Raw genomic sequence first — 17,610 nt, 5'->3', positions numbered from 1 at the left:
ATCCCGCTGCTGGGTTTGTCGCAGCTGCTCGTCGTCTAAGCCCGGGAAGGCGCAGCCGACATCCTCTTGGATCCGCCCGGTTGGGGTGGGATGATCCGTCTGTCCCCGGGCTCCTTCTGCAGGGGTTCCTGCGGCGCACACTGCACTCTCTCTCGGGGGGGGGAGTTTAGTTTCCGCGCGCTCCTTGGGTTCTGCTGCCTGGCGGCAGCGTCCCCCCGTGAAGCACGGGCAGGCGTCTCCCTCCCTCGTCTCAGCGCGCACCGCGGGCCGTCTTGACAAGGCGTCCGCGTTCGCGTGTGTTCGCCCCGCTCGGTACTCGATCTGCAGGTTGTACTCCTGCAGCTGCGCCAGCCATCGAGCCATCTGCCCCCGCGGTTCCTTGAATGTAAGGAGGAACTGCAGTGCATAATGATCGGTGCGCACACGACATTTCCTGCCGTACAAGTACGGTCGGAACTGTTTACACGCGAAAATTACAGCATACAGTTCCTGACGGGTTACACAATAGTTCAGTTCGGCCCCGCTCAGGGTCCGACCGGCGTATGCGATGACCCGCTCCGTCCCACCCTGCACTTGCGACAGCACCGCGCCCAGCCCACTGCTGCAGGCGTCAGTGTCCAAAATAAAATCGGTGGTGAAATCTGGGAAAGCCAAGGTGGGGGTGTGGGTGAGGTGGTCTTTGAGTGTGGTGAAAGCCGTCTGGCAGGCCTCCGACCACTGATAGGGGTTCTTAGGGGAGGTGAGTTGGGTGAGGGGGCGTGCAATCTCACTGAATCCCTTTACAAATCGACGGTAATAAGTGGCGAGTCCCAAGAATGACCTGATCTCCGTCAGGTTCCTCGGCCGCGGCCAATCCACTACGGCACGCACCTTCTCGGGATCGGTGCTCACCCCTGCCTCGCTGACTCGGTGTCCGAGGTACCCCACCTCGCGTTGCGCAATGTAACACTTACGTGGCTTGAGCTTGAGATGGGCTGCTCGCAGTCGCTGGAATACTTCCCGCAGCCTGGACCAGTGTTCGGACAGCGACCTACTGAACACTATTACGTCGTCCAGGTAAATCAGGCACTGTTCCCACTGCAAGCCCCGCATCACCAACTCCATCAACCGCTGGAACGTCGCGGGCGCGTTAGTGAGTCCGAACGGCAACACTCGAAACTCAAACAGGCCCATCGGGGTGGTGAATGCTGTTTTTGGCCGATCCTCCTCCGTCATCTCCACCTGCCAGTAACCGGACGCCAGATCGAGGGTGGAAAAATACCGCGCTCCTGCGAGACTGTCGAAGGTGTCGTCGATGCGTGGGATGGGAAAAGCGTCGCCGAGGGTGACTGCGTTCAATTTTCGGTAATCAACGCAGAACCGAGTCGATCCGTCCTTTTTCGTTACCAGTACCACCGGGGCAGACCAAGGGCTCGCGGAGGGCTGGATTATGTTATCGCGTAGCATATCCGTGACTGCCTCTTTGATCTGGGTCCGTTCAGGCGCGCCCACTCGGTATGCGGGGAGTTTGATGGGTCGGGCTGCACCTGTGTCAATTTGGTGTTTGACCAGGTCGGTCCGGCCCACGTCCGAATCGTGCTCACTGAACACGTCGGCGTACTCCCGCAATAACCCGCGCAGCTGATCGGCCTCCCCCTTAGGTAAGGCTGCCCAAGGCACATGTAACGCATCCTGCAGGGGAACAATCTCGGCTCGGGGGGTCGGGCCGACCCGCCAGGCCAGATCCTGGCTGTCCTCGGGGCGGCCAGGGTCCTCCGCCCAGAGTGCGAACACCGAGTCGTTCGAGTGGCGAGCGTGCAGGGGGTGTACGGTGGCTACCGGGGTGCGTCGTCGTATCATTGCCGGGGTACTGTGTGGGTTAAACACACGTATAAACAGCCGGCCCCCATCTGCGTTTACCAGTGTGGCTGACCCTACCACCCCGTATCGCGATGCCAACTCTGGGTGAGGAGTCAGCATTACCTCGCCCGATGGTCGGTGGGTTGGGTCGGTGGAGAGGGTTGCCACTGGCACCAGCATCTCGGCGAGAGGCCCGATGGTGACGGCCGACACCAGCGTAGCGGCCACGGGTGTGAAGCGTGGGCGATTCGGCTCCTGTCCTAGGAACGGAATCCGCTCCCCGCTGCCCTCCACCGTAGCGCATCGTTGCCGGGGCTGTACGTTAAGTCCCAACTTTTCCAGGAGGTCCGTTCCTGCAATGCACTCGTGGCACAACACACTCGAAACGTAGAATTCCTGTGTGCACACCTGGTTTCCTAGACGGACCTCGAGGGAGACCTTCCCCAGCAACCCCATCCCGGCTCCGCTTGCCGTGTGCAGCGCGCGATCCGGGGCCTGCAGGCAGCCCACGTCCACCCCGAGCATGCTGCAGTGCGCGGCGCTCATGAGAGAGGCCACGGCGCCCGTGTCCAGCAGGATCCGGGTGCGCTGCCCGTTCACCTGGCCTTCCACCAGCGACGTGGCTCCCGTTATCCCTGCCACCAGCTCCCGCAGCCAATCGCCCGAGGTCCCCGCGCCCTTGGGTGTTGTTGTTGTAACCTGTTTATGGATCACTCGCTCGCCATTATTCTCATTACCGTCTATTTGTATCGGGACCGCGTCGATTGCACCCCTAGTTGGTCCGCTCACTAGGAGGCGTTGGAGTTTAACCCCCGCGCCTGCCTAGCTCGGGTGATTTCAGGACAGTCTCTCACTAGATGCCCTCGGCGATCACACATATAACATGCCCGGGGAGGGGGGGCGGCTCCGTAGTGGGCCCCCTGCCCACTCCCTCCCCCCCCATTACGCCGCTGTCCACCCTCCGCCTCTAGTCGGGCTACCCTCCCAGATAACCCTCCCACCGTGGCGCGTAGGTCCCCCATTTCGGATCGGATGGTCTCAACGGAGGATTGCAGTTTGGCCATATTTTTATTCGTTTCCTCACCTACTTGGTTTACCTTGTTGTCTATCTGGGTTACCTGGCCGGAGACATCCTTTATACCCGTTTGTATACCGGCAACCCATCCCGGGGTTGTCTCGCGGGACACTGGAGGCTCTCTTTCCCGGCCCCTTACCGTCCTCGCGAGCTCCTGTTCCTCCTCCTCGTCTTCCGAGAGCAGGCTCGCAATGGCGCGCTCTCGTCCCAGCCCCCGGAGCTGCGCGCGTTCGCTGTGAATTCTTTCACACTTACGTGCGCGCTCGACAAGGGTGTTAAAGGGAAGACGTGGGCAGCTCAGGTCTGGCTGCCACCACGCCGTGCGAGACAGGTACCGCTGGATTTTCTCGGCAGCCAGTTCCTCAATAACCTCCGTTGCGTACCCCGGGCGTGCGATCTTTGTTAACTCGCGCACATCCTCGGCGTAATCACGGAGATCTTCGCCAGGTTGGCGACGGCGCGCCTCTAAGGCCGATTTTGCTTCCTCCTCGTCACGCGTGCCAAAACGCTGATCGAGTCGGCGCATCAGCTCCTCTAGCTGTGTCTGTGCGCTCGCGGGTAACGCTTCTACAAAATCGGCTGCCCGCCCATCAAGATTCATATTAAGTTGACGTACTGCCTGCACGTCCGTCCATCCATTAATTTCCTTAGCCCCTAAGAGATTGCGGGCGAATGCCTTCCACGAAGGGGCCCCCCTGCCGGTAAATATTAGTCTTATTTTAGCGTGAGGTAACGCGGGGGTCCGTACCGCTTCTGACACCAATTTGTGGGGGTCGCTAGCCCCCGAGATCCCTCCCTCGATAATACTAACGGCCGGACTAACATCATCAATCGCCCCCCCCGCTGCTAAGCGAACCGCCGCTAAGCTCCTCACCCATGGTGTGGGAGCCGTCACCCGAGGATTCCCCTCCACCGCGGGTCCGCGTAGCAGGCATAGTTAACCACGTACGCGCACACCCACACACAGCTCTGCACGGCACTCACCCAACACTGACCACTCACGTTAGGATCGCGCACCTGTGTTACACACGTCGTGAACTTACGCAAGTAACGAGCACACGCAAGCGGGGCACACGCCGACACAACGACTCAAGCCGCCGCCGCCGTGCGCGCGAGACAAACCGTACAACAATGCGCAGCCGATTACGCGCTCGAGCCGTGGGGTCGGGGGTCAGGGGTCCACCACCGCGCCGCACTTTACGCAAGTAACGAGCACACGCAAGCGGGGCACACGCCGACACACAAAAGTGCTCTCCCCGGGCGTTAACGCACACACCCCCGTACCCGCACAATCGTACAGAGACCACGGCCTTTATGCATACGACCACACACTCGCGAATGCAGTGCACGCTAATACCACGTTCCAAAAACACCCAACAACACGGTTTTGTTACTACGCTCGAGATTTTATTAGCCCTTGCTAACCAACCGAGCCACCCGTGTGTGTGTGCGGGACAGCAAGGCGCTTCTAACCCACACTCTGGTGCCGTGTAGCCCTATTCTATGCTGCGCTCTCTGCTAAACCGCTTTCCTACTCGTCCTTACCCCGAACTAACCCTCTCCTACGGATCCTACCCTCCGCTCTGAGGTGTTGTAAGGCGCGCAACACGATACCGTCTGTAGTCCTTGGTGACCTTGCGGCGCTCAGATCGTCCTGCAGACAATCTAGCGGCTCGCCCAATGACTCCTTCGTCGCTGACCCCGTGTCCAAACTCCAGAAGAAAAGAGTTCCCTACTGCCCCTGCGTTTTCTTTTAAACTATTCACATCAAAGGCTAGGCGCCCCCGTCCCGACCGCCTTGGTCTCTCGACCAATCCTGAGCCTAGGATTTCCCGCTCTTTTGCGATCCCGCCGGCCTTTGAACTTTCGACCAATCAGTCGTCCCGGGTCCTGATCCCAGCTATCTGCCTTGCTGACCCGTGTTTGTGTTTGTATGCGTTTCTAACTGCGGGGCTCTCTGAGCTCGCCGTGGTCGTGCGATCTCAAATCCGCCCACGGCGCCGCAGTGTTACTTGGCCTGGGAAGGGTCCTGTCCAATTCCCTGGCCCTGAGAAACCGTGGGGTAACCCCCCTAGGGGGCCCTCGGGTGAAAACTCAGGGTAGGTGACCCGACCACGAGGCCCTACGTGGGTGCGGGTGCGTGTTTATGTGGGGGAGGTGATGGGGGGCAGTGCGGCGGTGGAAGCCGGGCGGCTCCCTGGCTCGGCCGAGCGGCCCCGTCGCTGTGGCACCACACATTCTCGCTGGCGATTCTAATCTAAATCCAGATTCAAATCGATGCATTCTTGACGAACCTCCAATTTTGATTATGTGTTGCACCTCTTCATTCCGTCATCATGTTACTGGTGCCAAATATGGAATTTAGTCTAAAAATGTATTGATTCCAGACAGCTTTACTCAATTTGCCTTCATTCGCTCGTTCTCGCCTTTTCACTTTGTTTTTGTTTTGTAAACATTGCGGTGCACCATCTAAACTTCTCTATTAAAATAAATGTCTTTCTTACTTTGGGAGAACTAGTTGGTGACGTTCACTCAACTATTGTGTTGGAAGCCGTTTAGCTTCACACGATTATAAAGTTAGTTCATCTTGTTCACTTGAAAACAAGACCTTACACCGATTATTCACTCCACGTGCAATCTTGCAACAGATTGCGTTCCTCTCGCGTTCGCTGCGGGTGTGCCAATATCATTACAGAGTGCTTCGAAGAAGGGTCATTGCCCAAAACGTCTGTAGGGGTCGCTAGCCCCCGAGATCCCTCCCTCGATAATACTAACGGCCGGACTAACCTCATCAATCGCCCCCCCGCTGCTAAGCGAACCGCCGCTAGGCTCCTCACCCAGGGTGTGGGAGCCGTCACCCGAGGGTTCCCCTCCCCCGCGGGTCCGCGTAGCAGGCATGGATAACCACGCACGCGCACACCCACACACAGCTCTGCACGGCACTCACCCAACCCTGACCACTCACGTTAGGATCGCGCACCTGTGTTACACACGTCGTGAACGTGCGCGCACACACGCATACAGCTCCACACGCGATACCCACTCCTGCGCCGCTCTGCGCCGCGCTGGCCGCCCACGTTACGATCGCGCACCTTGGGCACGCCGATTACGCACGCCGAGAGCTTACGCAAGTAACGAGCGCACGCAAGCGGGGCACACGCCGACACGACGACTCGTCCCCTCCCCCACTCGCGCGTGCACGTCAACACAAATATCGTACAAGGACGATTCTCCTCTCACACGGCTGCGTAGTCACGCCAACACACCAAAAGTGCTCTCCCCGGGCGTTAACGCACACACCTCCGTACCCGCACAATCGTACAGAGACCACGGCCTTTATGCGTACAACGACCACACACTCGCGAATGCAGTGCACGCTAATACCACGTTCCAAAAACACCCAACAACACGGTTTTGTTACTACGCTCGAGATTTTATTAGCCCTTGCTAACCAACCGAGCCACCCGTGTGTGTGTGCGGGACAGCAAGGCGCTTCTAACCCACACTCTGGTGCCGTGTAGCCCTATTCTATGCTGCGCTCTCTGCTAAACCGCTTTCCTACTCGTCCTTACCCCGAACTAACCCTCTCCTACGGATCCTACCCTCCGCTCTGAGGTGTTGTAAGGCGCGCAACACGATACCGTCTGTAGTCCTTGGTGACCTTGCGGCGCTCAGATCGTCCTGCAGACAATCTAGCGGCTCGCCCGATGACTCCTTCGTCGCTGACCCCGTGTCCAAACTCCAGAAGAAGAGAGTTCCCTACTGCCCCTGCGTTTTCTTTTAAACTATTCACATCAAAGGCTAGGCGCCCCCGTCCCGACCGCCTTGGTCTCTCGACCAATCCTGAGCCTAGGATTTCCCGCTCTTTTGCGATCCCGCCGGCCTTTGAACTTTCGACCAATCAGTCGTCCCGGCTCCTGATCCCAGCTATCTGCCTTGCTGACCCGTGTTTGTGTTTGTATGCGTTTCTAACTGCGGGGCTCTCTGAGCTCGCCGTGGTCGTGCGATCTCAAATCCGCCCACGGCGCCGCAGTGTTACTTGGCCTGGGAAGGGTCCTGTCCAATTCCCTGGCCCTGAGAAACCGTGGGGTAACCCCCCTAGGGGGCCCTCGGGTGAAAACTCAGGGTAGGTGACCCGACCACGAGGCCCTACGTGGGTGCGGGTGCGTGTTTATGTGGGGGGGGTGATGGGGGGCAGTGCGGCGGTGGAAGCCGGGCGGCTCCCTGGCTCGGCCGAGCGGCCCCGTCGCTGTGGCACCACATAGCCCCCCGGGGTGCCAGTCCCCGTCCCGGGTTGACTGGAGCACCTCGCCTGGGTTGCCCCCACGAGGTATCGCCGCGGGGTCCGCGGGATTCGCCCGGCCCTTGTGGCTGGCCTCGGGGGTGGCGGCTCCGTCTCCTGGGGCTCCGGCGGTGGTCTCCTCCTCCATTCCAACGGCTCCCCTCGGTCTCTGGCACCTGCGGGCTGGGGAACAAACTCAGAGGCGGTGGGGTTTAAGGGTCGCCGTCCTCGTCGCCCCCGGCCCCGTCCGGGGCCCCTCGGAGCCCGGGGCTCCGTGGGGCCCATATACTGCGCGAGGCCCCCGGGCACGGGGGGTAGGGGGACCCCGGGGTTTCGGGGTACTTGGACGGCGGGGCTCCCCCCCTCGGGGGCTGCTCGCCACGGCTTCAGTCGGCGGATGTTGACCACCATCTCCCGGCCCCTCTCTCCTCCCTGAATCAGCACCGTCCATGGTGAGATCTGCCGTCTCACAATCCAGGGTCCTCGCCAGTAGGTGGTCAGCTTCCCCACCTGTCCGGCACCGACGCGGGGAGTGTACAGCCACACCTCGGAGCCCGCAGTGTAGAAGGGGGGCTCCATACGGGGTCGGGCGCCCTGCTCTTGCCGCTGGTGCGCGGCCTCTCCGTGCGGGTAGGCTCGGCCCCTGGCCCCTCGCAGGGTCTCCAGCAAGTGCTCCACGGGGTGGCTCCCTTCCTCCCGTTGCGGCGGAGGGACACCGAACAGCAGATCTGCGGGCAGGCGAGACTCGCGACCAAACATCATTAGGAACGGGGTCTGTCCTGTAGATGTGTGAACGGCGGTGGTGTAGGCGAACAGGGCATAGGGGAGGTGTTCGTCCCAGTCCTGTTGATTCGCGGCCGCCATGCGTTTAAGCTTCCCGGCCAGAGTCTGGTTCATCCTCTCTACCATCCCGTTCGCCTGGGGGTGATATGCCGTGGTTCGGTCCTTCTGGATCCCGAACTCTCGGCACAGCGCCTGGAATAGTTCGGCCTCGAATTCACTACCCTGGTCGGTAATGACTCGTTCGGGGATCCCGCACTTAAGTACGTAGTTTTCCACGAAGGCCCGGGCCACTACGAGGGCTGTTTTATCCGGGATAGCCACCGCCACGGGGTAGCGGGTGAAGTACTCCACCGCTACAAGAATATATCGGTTGCCCCGGTGGGATCGTGGAAAGGGCCCTTGCAGGTCGATTCCGACCAACTGATTCGTCCGACTGACTCGGAACGGCCTCAGGGGTACCTGGTACCTCGCCGGCTTTTGCCCACACTGCTGACAGGCCCGGCAGCCCTGCACCCAGGCGGCCACATCTTGCGCCAATTTAGGCCAGAGATACTGGCGACGCAGAGTCTCCCGGGTGCGCCGTTCCCCATCATGGCCCCCGAGCGGGTGGTCGTGTACCAGTCGTAGCAGCTGGGGTCGCACCTGGGCAGGAACACAGATACACCCCGGCTGGCCGGCCTCGGTTAACTCCCGTACCACTCCGTTCTGTACACACAACCGGGCATACAAACCGCTCCAGGGTCCTGGTAGGGCGCTCTTTTCCTCCCGCAGTGCCGCCTCCACTGCCGCCAGATCCGGATCTCGCTGCTGGGTCTGTCTCAGCTGCTCGTCGTTTAGGCCCGGGAAGGCACAGCCGACGTCCTCCTGGGTCCGTCCGATCGGGTCCCGAGCCGCGGGTCCCGCGCTTGCCGGGCGGTCGACGGGATCCTCAGTGCCACCTGCGAGGGTCTCTGTGGCGCACACTGCACTCTCTCTCGGGGGGGGGAGTTTAGTTTCCGCGCGCTCCTTGGGTTCTGCTGCCTGGCGGCAGCGTCCCCCCGTGAAGCACGGGCAGGCGTCTCCCTCCCTCGTCTCAGCGCGCACCGCGGGCCGTCTTGACAAGGCGTCCGCGTTCGCGTGTGTCCGCCCCGCTCGGTACTCGATCTGCAGGTTGTACTCCTGCAGCTGCGCCAGCCATCGAGCCATCTGCCCCCGCGGTTCCTTGAATGTAAGGAGGAACTGCAGTGCATAATGATCGGTGCGCACACGACATTTCCTGCCGTACAAGTACGGTCGGAACTGTTTACACGCGAAAATTACAGCATACAGTTCCTGACGGGTTACACAATAGTTCAGTTCGGCCCCGCTCAGGGTCCGACTGGCGTACGCGATGACACGCTCCGTCCCACCCTGCACTTGCGACAGCACCGCGCCCAGCCCACTGCTGCAGGCGTCAGTGTCCAAAATAAAATCGGTGGTGAAATCTGGGAAAGCCAAGGTGGGGGTGTGGGTGAGGTGGTCTTTGAGTGTGGTGAAAGCCGTCTGGCAGGCCTCCGACCACTGATAGGGGTTCTTAGGGGAGGTGAGTTGGGTGAGGGGGCGTGCAATCTCACTGAATCCCTTTACAAATCGACGGTAATAAGTGGCGAGTCCCAAGAATGACCTGATCTCCGTCAGGTTCCTCGGCCGCGGCCAATCCACTACGGCACGCACCTTCTCGGGATCGGTGCTCACCCCTGCCTCGCTGACTCGGTGTCCGAGGTACCCCACCTCGCGTTGCGCAATGTAACACTTACGTGGCTTGAGCTTGAGATGGGCTGCTCGCAGTCGCTGGAATACTTCCCGCAGCCTGGACCAGTGTTCGGACAGCGACCTACTGAACACTATTACGTCGTCCAGGTAAATCAGGCACTGTTCCCACTGCAAGCCCCGCATCACCAACTCCATCAACCGCTGGAACGTCGCGGGCGCGTTAGTGAGTCCGAACGGCAACACTCGAAACTCAAACAGGCCCATCGGGGTGGTGAATGCTGTTTTTGGCCGATCCTCCTCCGTCATCTCCACCTGCCAGTAACCGGACGCCAGATCGAGGGTGGAAAAATACCGCGCTCCTGCGAGACTGTCGAAGGTGTCGTCGATGCGTGGGATGGGAAAAGCGTCGCCGAGGGTGACTGCGTTCAATTTTCGGTAATCAACGCAGAACCGAGTCGATCCGTCCTTTTTCGTTACCAGTACCACCGGGGCAGACCAAGGGCTCGCGGAGGGCTGGATTATGTTATCGCGTAGCATATCCGTGACTGCCTCTTTGATCTGGGTCCGTTCAGGCGCGCCCACTCGGTATGCGGGGAGTTTGATGGGTCGGGCTGCACCTGTGTCAATTTGGTGCTTGACCAGGTCGGTCCGGCCCACGTCCGAATCGTGCTCACTGAACACGTCGGCGTACTCCCGCAATAACCCGCGCAGCTGATCGGCCTCCCCCTTAGGTAAGGCTGCCCAAGGCACATGTAGCGCATCCTGCAGGGGAACAATCTCGGCTCGGGGGGTCGGGCCGACTCGCCAGGCCAGATCCTGGCTGTCCTCGGGGCGGCCAGGGTCCTCCGCCCAGAGTGCGAACACCGAGTCGTTCGAGTGGCGAGCGTGCAGGGGGTGTACGGTGGCTACCGGGGTGCGTCGTCGTATCATTGCCGGGGTACTGTGTGGGTTAAACACACGTATAAACAGCCGGCCCCCATCTGCGTTTACCAGTGTGGCTGACCCTACCACCCCGTATCGCGATGCCAACTCCGGGTGAGGAGTCAGCATTTGTGGGGGTCGCTAGCCCCCGAGATCCCTCCCTCGATAATACTAACGGCCGGACTAACATCATCAATCGCCCCCCCGCTGCTAAGCGAACCGCCGCTAGGCTCCTCACCCAGGGTGTGGGAGCCGTCACCCGAGGATTCCCCTCCACCGCGGGTCCGCGTAGCAGGCATGGATAACCACGCACGCGCACACCCACACACAGCTCTGCACGGCACTCACCCAACCCTGACCACTCACGTTAGGATCGCGCACCTGTGTTACACACGTCGTGAACGTGCGCGCACACACGCGTACAGCTCCACACGCGATACCCACTCCTGCGCCGCTCTGCGCTGTGCTGGCCGCCCACGTTACGATCGCGCACCTTGGGCACGCCGATTACGCACGCCGAGAGCTTACGCAAGTAACGAGCGCACGCAAGCGGGGCACACGCCGACACGACGACTCGTCCCCTCCCCCACTCGCGCGTGCACGTCGACACAAATATCGTACAAGGACGATTCTCCTCTCACACGGCTGCGTAGTCACGCCAACACACCAAAAGTGCTCTCCCCGGGCGTTAACGCACACACCTCCGTACCCGCACAATCGTACAGAGACCACGGCCTTTATGCGTACAACGACCACACACTCGCGAATGCAGTGCACGCTAATACCACGTTCCAAAAACACCCAACAACACGGTTTTGTTACTACGCTCGAGATTTTATTAGCCCTTGCTAACCAACCGAGCCACCCGTGTGTGTGTGCGGGACAGCAAGGCGCTTCTAACCCACACTCTGGTGCCGTGTAGCCCTATTCTATGCTGCGCTCTCTGCTAAACCGCTTTCCTACTCGTCCTTACCCCGAACTAACCCTCTCCTACGGATCCTACCCTCCGCTCTGAGGTGTTGTAAGGCGCGCAACACGATACCGTCTGCAGTCCTTGGTGACCTTGCGGCGCTCAGATCGTCCTGCAGACAATCTAGCGGCTCGCCCGATGACTCCTTCGTCGCTGACCCCGTGTCCAAACTCCAGAAGAAGAGAGTTCCCTACTGCCCCTGCGTTTTCTTTTAAACTATTCACATCAAAGGCTAGGCGCCCCCGTCCCGACCGCCTTGGTCTCTCGACCAATCCTGAGCCTAGGATTTCCCGCTCTTTTGCGATCCCGCCGGCCTTTGAACTTTCGACCAATCAGTCGTCCCGGTTCCTGATCCCAGCTATCTGCCTTGCTGACCCGTGTTTGTGTTTGTATGCGTTTCTAACTGCGGGGCTCTCTGAGCTCGCCGTGGTCGTGCGATCTCAAATCCGCCCACGGCGCCGCAGTGTTACTTGGCCTGGGAAGGGTCCTGTCCAATTCCCTGGCCCTGAGAAACCGTGGGGTAACCCCCCTAGGGGGCCCTCGGGTGAAAACTCAGGGTAGGTGACCCGACCACGAGGCCCTACGTGGGTGCGGGTGCGTGTTTATGTGGGGGGGGTGATGGGGGGCAGTGCGGCGGTGGAAGCCGGGCGGCTCCCTGGCTCGGCCGAGCGGCCCCGTCGCTGTGGCACCACATAGCCCCCCGGGGTGCCAGTCCCCGTCCCGGGTTGACTGGAGCACCTCGCCTGGGTTGCCCCCACGAGGTATCGCCGCGGGGTCCGCGGGATTCGCCCGGCCCTTGTGGCTGGCCTCGGGGGTGGCGGCTCCGTCTCCTGGGGCTCCGGCGGTGGTCTCCTCCTCCATTCCAACGGCTCCCCTCGGTCTCCGGCACCTGCGGGCTGGGGAACAAACTCAGAGGCGGTGGGGTTTAAGGGTCGCCGTCCTCGTCGCCCCCGGCCCCGCCCGGGGCCCCTCGGAGCCCGGGGCTCCGTGGGGCCCATATACTGCGCGAGGCCCCCGGGCACGGGGGGTAGGGGGACCCCGGGGTTTCGGGGTACTTGGACGGCGGGGCTCCCCCCCTCGGGGGCTGCTCGCCACGGCTTCAGTCGGCGGATGTTGACCACCATCTCCCGGCCCCTCTCTCCTCCCTGAATCAGCACCGTCCATGGTGAGATCTGCCGTCTCACAATCCAGGGTCCTCGCCAGTAGGTGGTCAGCTTCCCCACCTGTCCAGCACCGACGCGGGGAGTGTACAGCCACACCTCGGAGCCCGCAGTGTAGAAGGGGGGCTCCATACGGGGTCGGGCGCCCTGCTCTTGCCGCTGGTGCGCGGCCTCTCCGTGCGGGTAGGCTCGGCCCCTGGCCCCTCGCAGGGTCTCCAGCAAGTGCTCCACGGGGTGGCTCCCTTCCTCCCGTTGCGGCGGAGGGACACCGAACAGCAGATCTGCGGGCAGGCGAGACTCGCGACCAAACATCATTAGGAACGGGGTCTGTCCTGTAGATGTGTGAACGGCGGTGGTGTAGGCGAACAGGGCATAGGGGAGGTGTTCGTCCCAGTCCTGTTGATTCGCGGCCGCCATGCGTTTAAGCTTCCCGGCCAGAGTCTGGTTCATCCTCTCTACCATCCCGTTCGCCTGGGGGTGATATGCCGTGGTTCGGTCCTTCTGGATCCCGAACTCTCGGCACAGCGCCTGGAATAGTTCGGCCTCGAATTCACTACCCTGGTCGGTAATGACTCGTTCGGGGATCCCGCACTTAAGTACGTAGTTTTCCACGAAGGCCCGGGCCACTACGAGGGCTGTTTTATCCGGGATAGCCACCGCCACGGGGTAGCGGGTGAAGTACTCCACCGCTACAAGAATATATCGGTTGCCCCGGTGGGATCGTGGAAAGGGCCCTTGCAGGTCGATTCCGACCAACTGATTCGTCCGACTGACTCGGAACGGCCTCAGGGGTACCTGGTATCTCGGCGACGCTTTTCCCATCCCACTTCTGACACCAATTTGTGGGGGTCGCTAGCCCCCGAGATCCCTCCCTCGATAATACTAACGGCCGGACTAACATCATCAATCGCCCCCCCGCTGCTAAGCGAACCGCCGCTAGGCTCCTCACCCAGGGTGTGGGAGCCGTCACCCGAGGATTCCCCTCCACCGCGGGTCCGCGTAGCAGGCATGGATAACCACGCACGCGCACACCCACACACAGCTCTGCACGGCACTCACCCAACCCTGACCACTCACGTTAGGATCGCGCACCTGTGTTACACACGTCGTGAACGTGCGCGCACACACGCGTACAGCTCCACACGCGATACCCACTCCTGCGCCGCTCTGCGCTGTGCTGGCCGCCCACGTTACGATCGCGCACCTTGGGCACGCCGATTACGCACGCCGAGAGCTTACGCAAGTAACGAGCGCACGCAAGCGGGGCACACGCCGACACGACGACTCGTCCCCTCCCCCACTCGCGCGTGCACGTCGACACAAATATCGTACAAGGACGATTCTCCTCTCACACGGCTGCGTAGTCACGCCAACACACCAAAAGTGCTCTCCCCGGGCGTTAACGCACACACCTCCGTACCCGCACAATCGTACAGAGACCACGGCCTTTATGCGTACAACGACCACACACTCGCGAATGCAGTGCACGCTAATACCACGTTCCAAAAACACCCAACAACACGGTTTTGTTACTACGCTCGAGATTTTATTAGCCCTTGCTAACCAACCGAGCCACCCGTGTGTGTGTGCGGGACAGCAAGGCGCTTCTAACCCACACTCTGGTGCCGTGTAGCCCTATTCTATGCTGCGCTCTCTGCTAAACCGCTTTCCTACTCGTCCTTACCCCGAACTAACCCTCTCCTACGGATCCTACCCTCCGCTCTGAGGTGTTGTAAGGCGCGCAACACGATACCGTCTGCAGTCCTTGGTGACCTTGCGGCGCTCAGATCGTCCTGCAGACAATCTAGCGGCTCGCCCGATGACTCCTTCGTCGCTGACCCCGTGTCCAAACTCCAGAAGAAGAGAGTTCCCTACTGCCCCTGCGTTTTCTTTTAAACTATTCACATCAAAGGCTAGGCGCCCCCGTCCCGACCGCCTTGGTCTCTCGACCAATCCTGAGCCTAGGATTTCCCGCTCTTTTGCGATCCCGCCGGCCTTTGAACTTTCGACCAATCAGTCGTCCCGGTTCCTGATCCCAGCTATCTGCCTTGCTGACCCGTGTTTGTGTTTGTATGCGTTTCTAACTGCGGGGCTCTCTGAGCTCGCCGTGGTCGTGCGATCTCAAATCCGCCCACGGCGCCGCAGTGTTACTTGGCCTGGGAAGGGTCCTGTCCAATTCCCTGGCCCTGAGAAACCGTGGGGTAACCCCCCTAGGGGGCCCTCGGGTGAAAACTCAGGGTAGGTGACCCGACCACGAGGCCCTACGTGGGTGCGGGTGCGTGTTTATGTGGGGGGGGTGATGGGGGGCAGTGCGGCGGTGGAAGCCGGGCGGCTCCCTGGCTCGGCCGAGCGGCCCCGTCGCTGTGGCACCACACATTACCTCGCCCGATGGTCGGTGGGTTGGGTCGGTGGAGAGGGTTGCCACTGGCACCAGCATCTCGGCGAGAGGCCCGATGGTGACGGCCGACACCAGCGTAGCGGCCACGGGTGTGAAGCGTGGGCGATTCGGCTCCTGTCCTAGGAACGGAATCCGCTCCCCGCTGCCCTCCACCGTAGCGCATCGTTGCCGGGGCTGTACGTTAAGTCCCAACTTTTCCAGGAGGTCCGTTCCTGCAATGCACTCGTGGCACAACACACTCGAAACGTAGAATTCCTGTGTGCACACCTGGTTTCCTAGACGGACCTCGAGGGAGACCTTCCCCAGCAACCCCATCCCGGCTCCGCTTGCCGTGTGCAGCGCGCGATCCGGGGCCTGCAGGCAGCCCACGTCCACCCCGAGCATGCTGCAGTGCGCGGCGCTCATGAGAGAGGCCACGGCGCCCGTGTCCAACAGGATCCGGGTGCGCTGCCCGTTCACCTGGCCTTCCACCAGCGACGTGGCTCCCGTTATCCCTGCCACCAGCTCCCGCAGCCAATCGCCCGAGGTCCATGCGCCCTTGGGTGTTGTCGTTGTAACCTGTTTATGGATCACTCGCTCGCCATTATTATTACAGCTGGTTTGGGTCGGGTCTACGTCGATTTCATCCCCTGGTGGTCCCCTCTCTAGGGGGGGCTTAGTGTTTGACCTATGCATCGGCCTCGCACGGGCGCGCTGAGGGCAGTCCCTCATGAGATGCCCTCGACGGTCGCACACATAACACGTCCTGGGAGGAGTGGCGGCTCTGTGGCGAACTTTCTGCCCACTCCCTCCTCCCCCCGTGCGCTGTTGCTCATACTCTGCTTCTAGTCGGGCTATCCTCCCAGTTAATCCTCCTACCTCGGCCTGGACCGTCTCTACCATTGTCTCCAGCGCAGTCATGTGTGCCCGTACTTGGGTTACCTTGTTGTCTACTTGGGTTACCCTGTCACCTACCTGGGTTACCCTGTCACCTACCTGGGTTACCTGGCCGGAGACATCCTTTATACCCGTTTGTATACCGGCAACCCATCCCGGGGTTGTCTCGCGGGACACTGGAGGTTCTCTTTCCCGGCCCCTTACCGTCCTCGCGAGCTCCTGTTCCTCCTCCTCGTCTTCCGAGAGCAGGCTCGCAATGGCGCGCTCTCGTCCCAGCCCCCGGAGCTGCGCGCGTTCGCTGTGAATTCTTTCACACTTACGTGCGCGCTCGACAAGGGTGTTAAAGGGAAGACGTGGGCAGCTCATGTCTGGCTGCCACCACGCCGTGCGAGACAGGTACCGCTGGATTTTCTCGGCAGCCAGTTCCTCAATAACCTCAGTTGCGTACCCCGGGCGTGCGATCTTTGTTAACTCGCGCACATCCTCGGCGTAATCACGGAGATCTTCGTCAGGTTGGCGACGGCGCGCCTCTAAGGCCGATTTTGCTTCCTCCTCGTCACGCGTGCCAAAACGCTGATCGAGTCGGCGCATCAGCTCCTCTAGCTGTGTCTGTGCGCTCGCGGGTAACGCTTCTACAAAATCGGCTGCCCGCCCATCAAGATTCATATTAAGTTGACGTACTGCCTGCGCGTCCGTCCATCCATTAATTTCCTTGGCCCCTAAGAGATTGCGGGCGAATGCCTTCCACGAAGGGGCCCCCCGGCCGGTAAATATCAGTCTTATTTTAGCGTGAGGTAACGCGGGGGTCCGTACCGCTTCCGACACCAATTTGTGGGGGTCGCTAGCCCCCGAGATCCCTCCCTCGATAATACTAACGGCCGGACTAACCTCATCAATCGCCCCCCCGCTGCTAAGCGAACCGCCGCTAGGCTCCTCACCCAGGGTGTGGGAGCCGTCACCCGAGGGTTCCCCTCCCCCGCGGGTCCGCGTAGCAGGCATGGATAACCACGCACGCGCACACCCACACACAGCTCTGCACGGCACTCACCCAACCCTGACCACTCACGTTAGGATCGCGCACCTGTGTTACACACGTCGTGAACGTGCGCGCACACACGCATACAGCTCCACACGCGATACCCACTCCTGCGCCGCTCTGCGCCGCGCTGGCCGCCCACGTTACGATCGCGCACCTTGGGCACGCCGATTACGCACGCCGAGAGCTTACGCAAGTAACGAGCGCACGCAAGCGGGGCACACGCCGACACGACGACTCGTCCCCTCCCCCACTCGCGCGTGCACGTCAACACAAATATCGTACAAGGACGATTCTCCTCTCACACGGCTGCGTAGTCACGCCAACACACCAAAAGTGCTCTCCCCGGGCGTTAACGCACACACCTCCGTACCCGCACAATCGTACAGAGACCACGGCCTTTATGCGTACAACGACCACACACTCGCGAATGCAGTGCACGCTAATACCACGTTCCAAAAACACCCAACAACACGGTTTTGTTACTACGCTCGAGATTTTATTAGCCCTTGCTAACCAACCGAGCCACCCGTGTGTGT

Source organism: Lampetra fluviatilis, chromosome 3 (assembly GCF_964198595.1).
Source record: "Lampetra fluviatilis chromosome 3, kcLamFluv1.1, whole genome shotgun sequence".
Taxonomy (NCBI): domain Eukaryota; kingdom Metazoa; phylum Chordata; class Hyperoartia; order Petromyzontiformes; family Petromyzontidae; genus Lampetra; species Lampetra fluviatilis.
The sequence above is the reverse complement of the archived record's forward strand: the minus strand, read 5'-3'. Positions refer to the sequence as shown.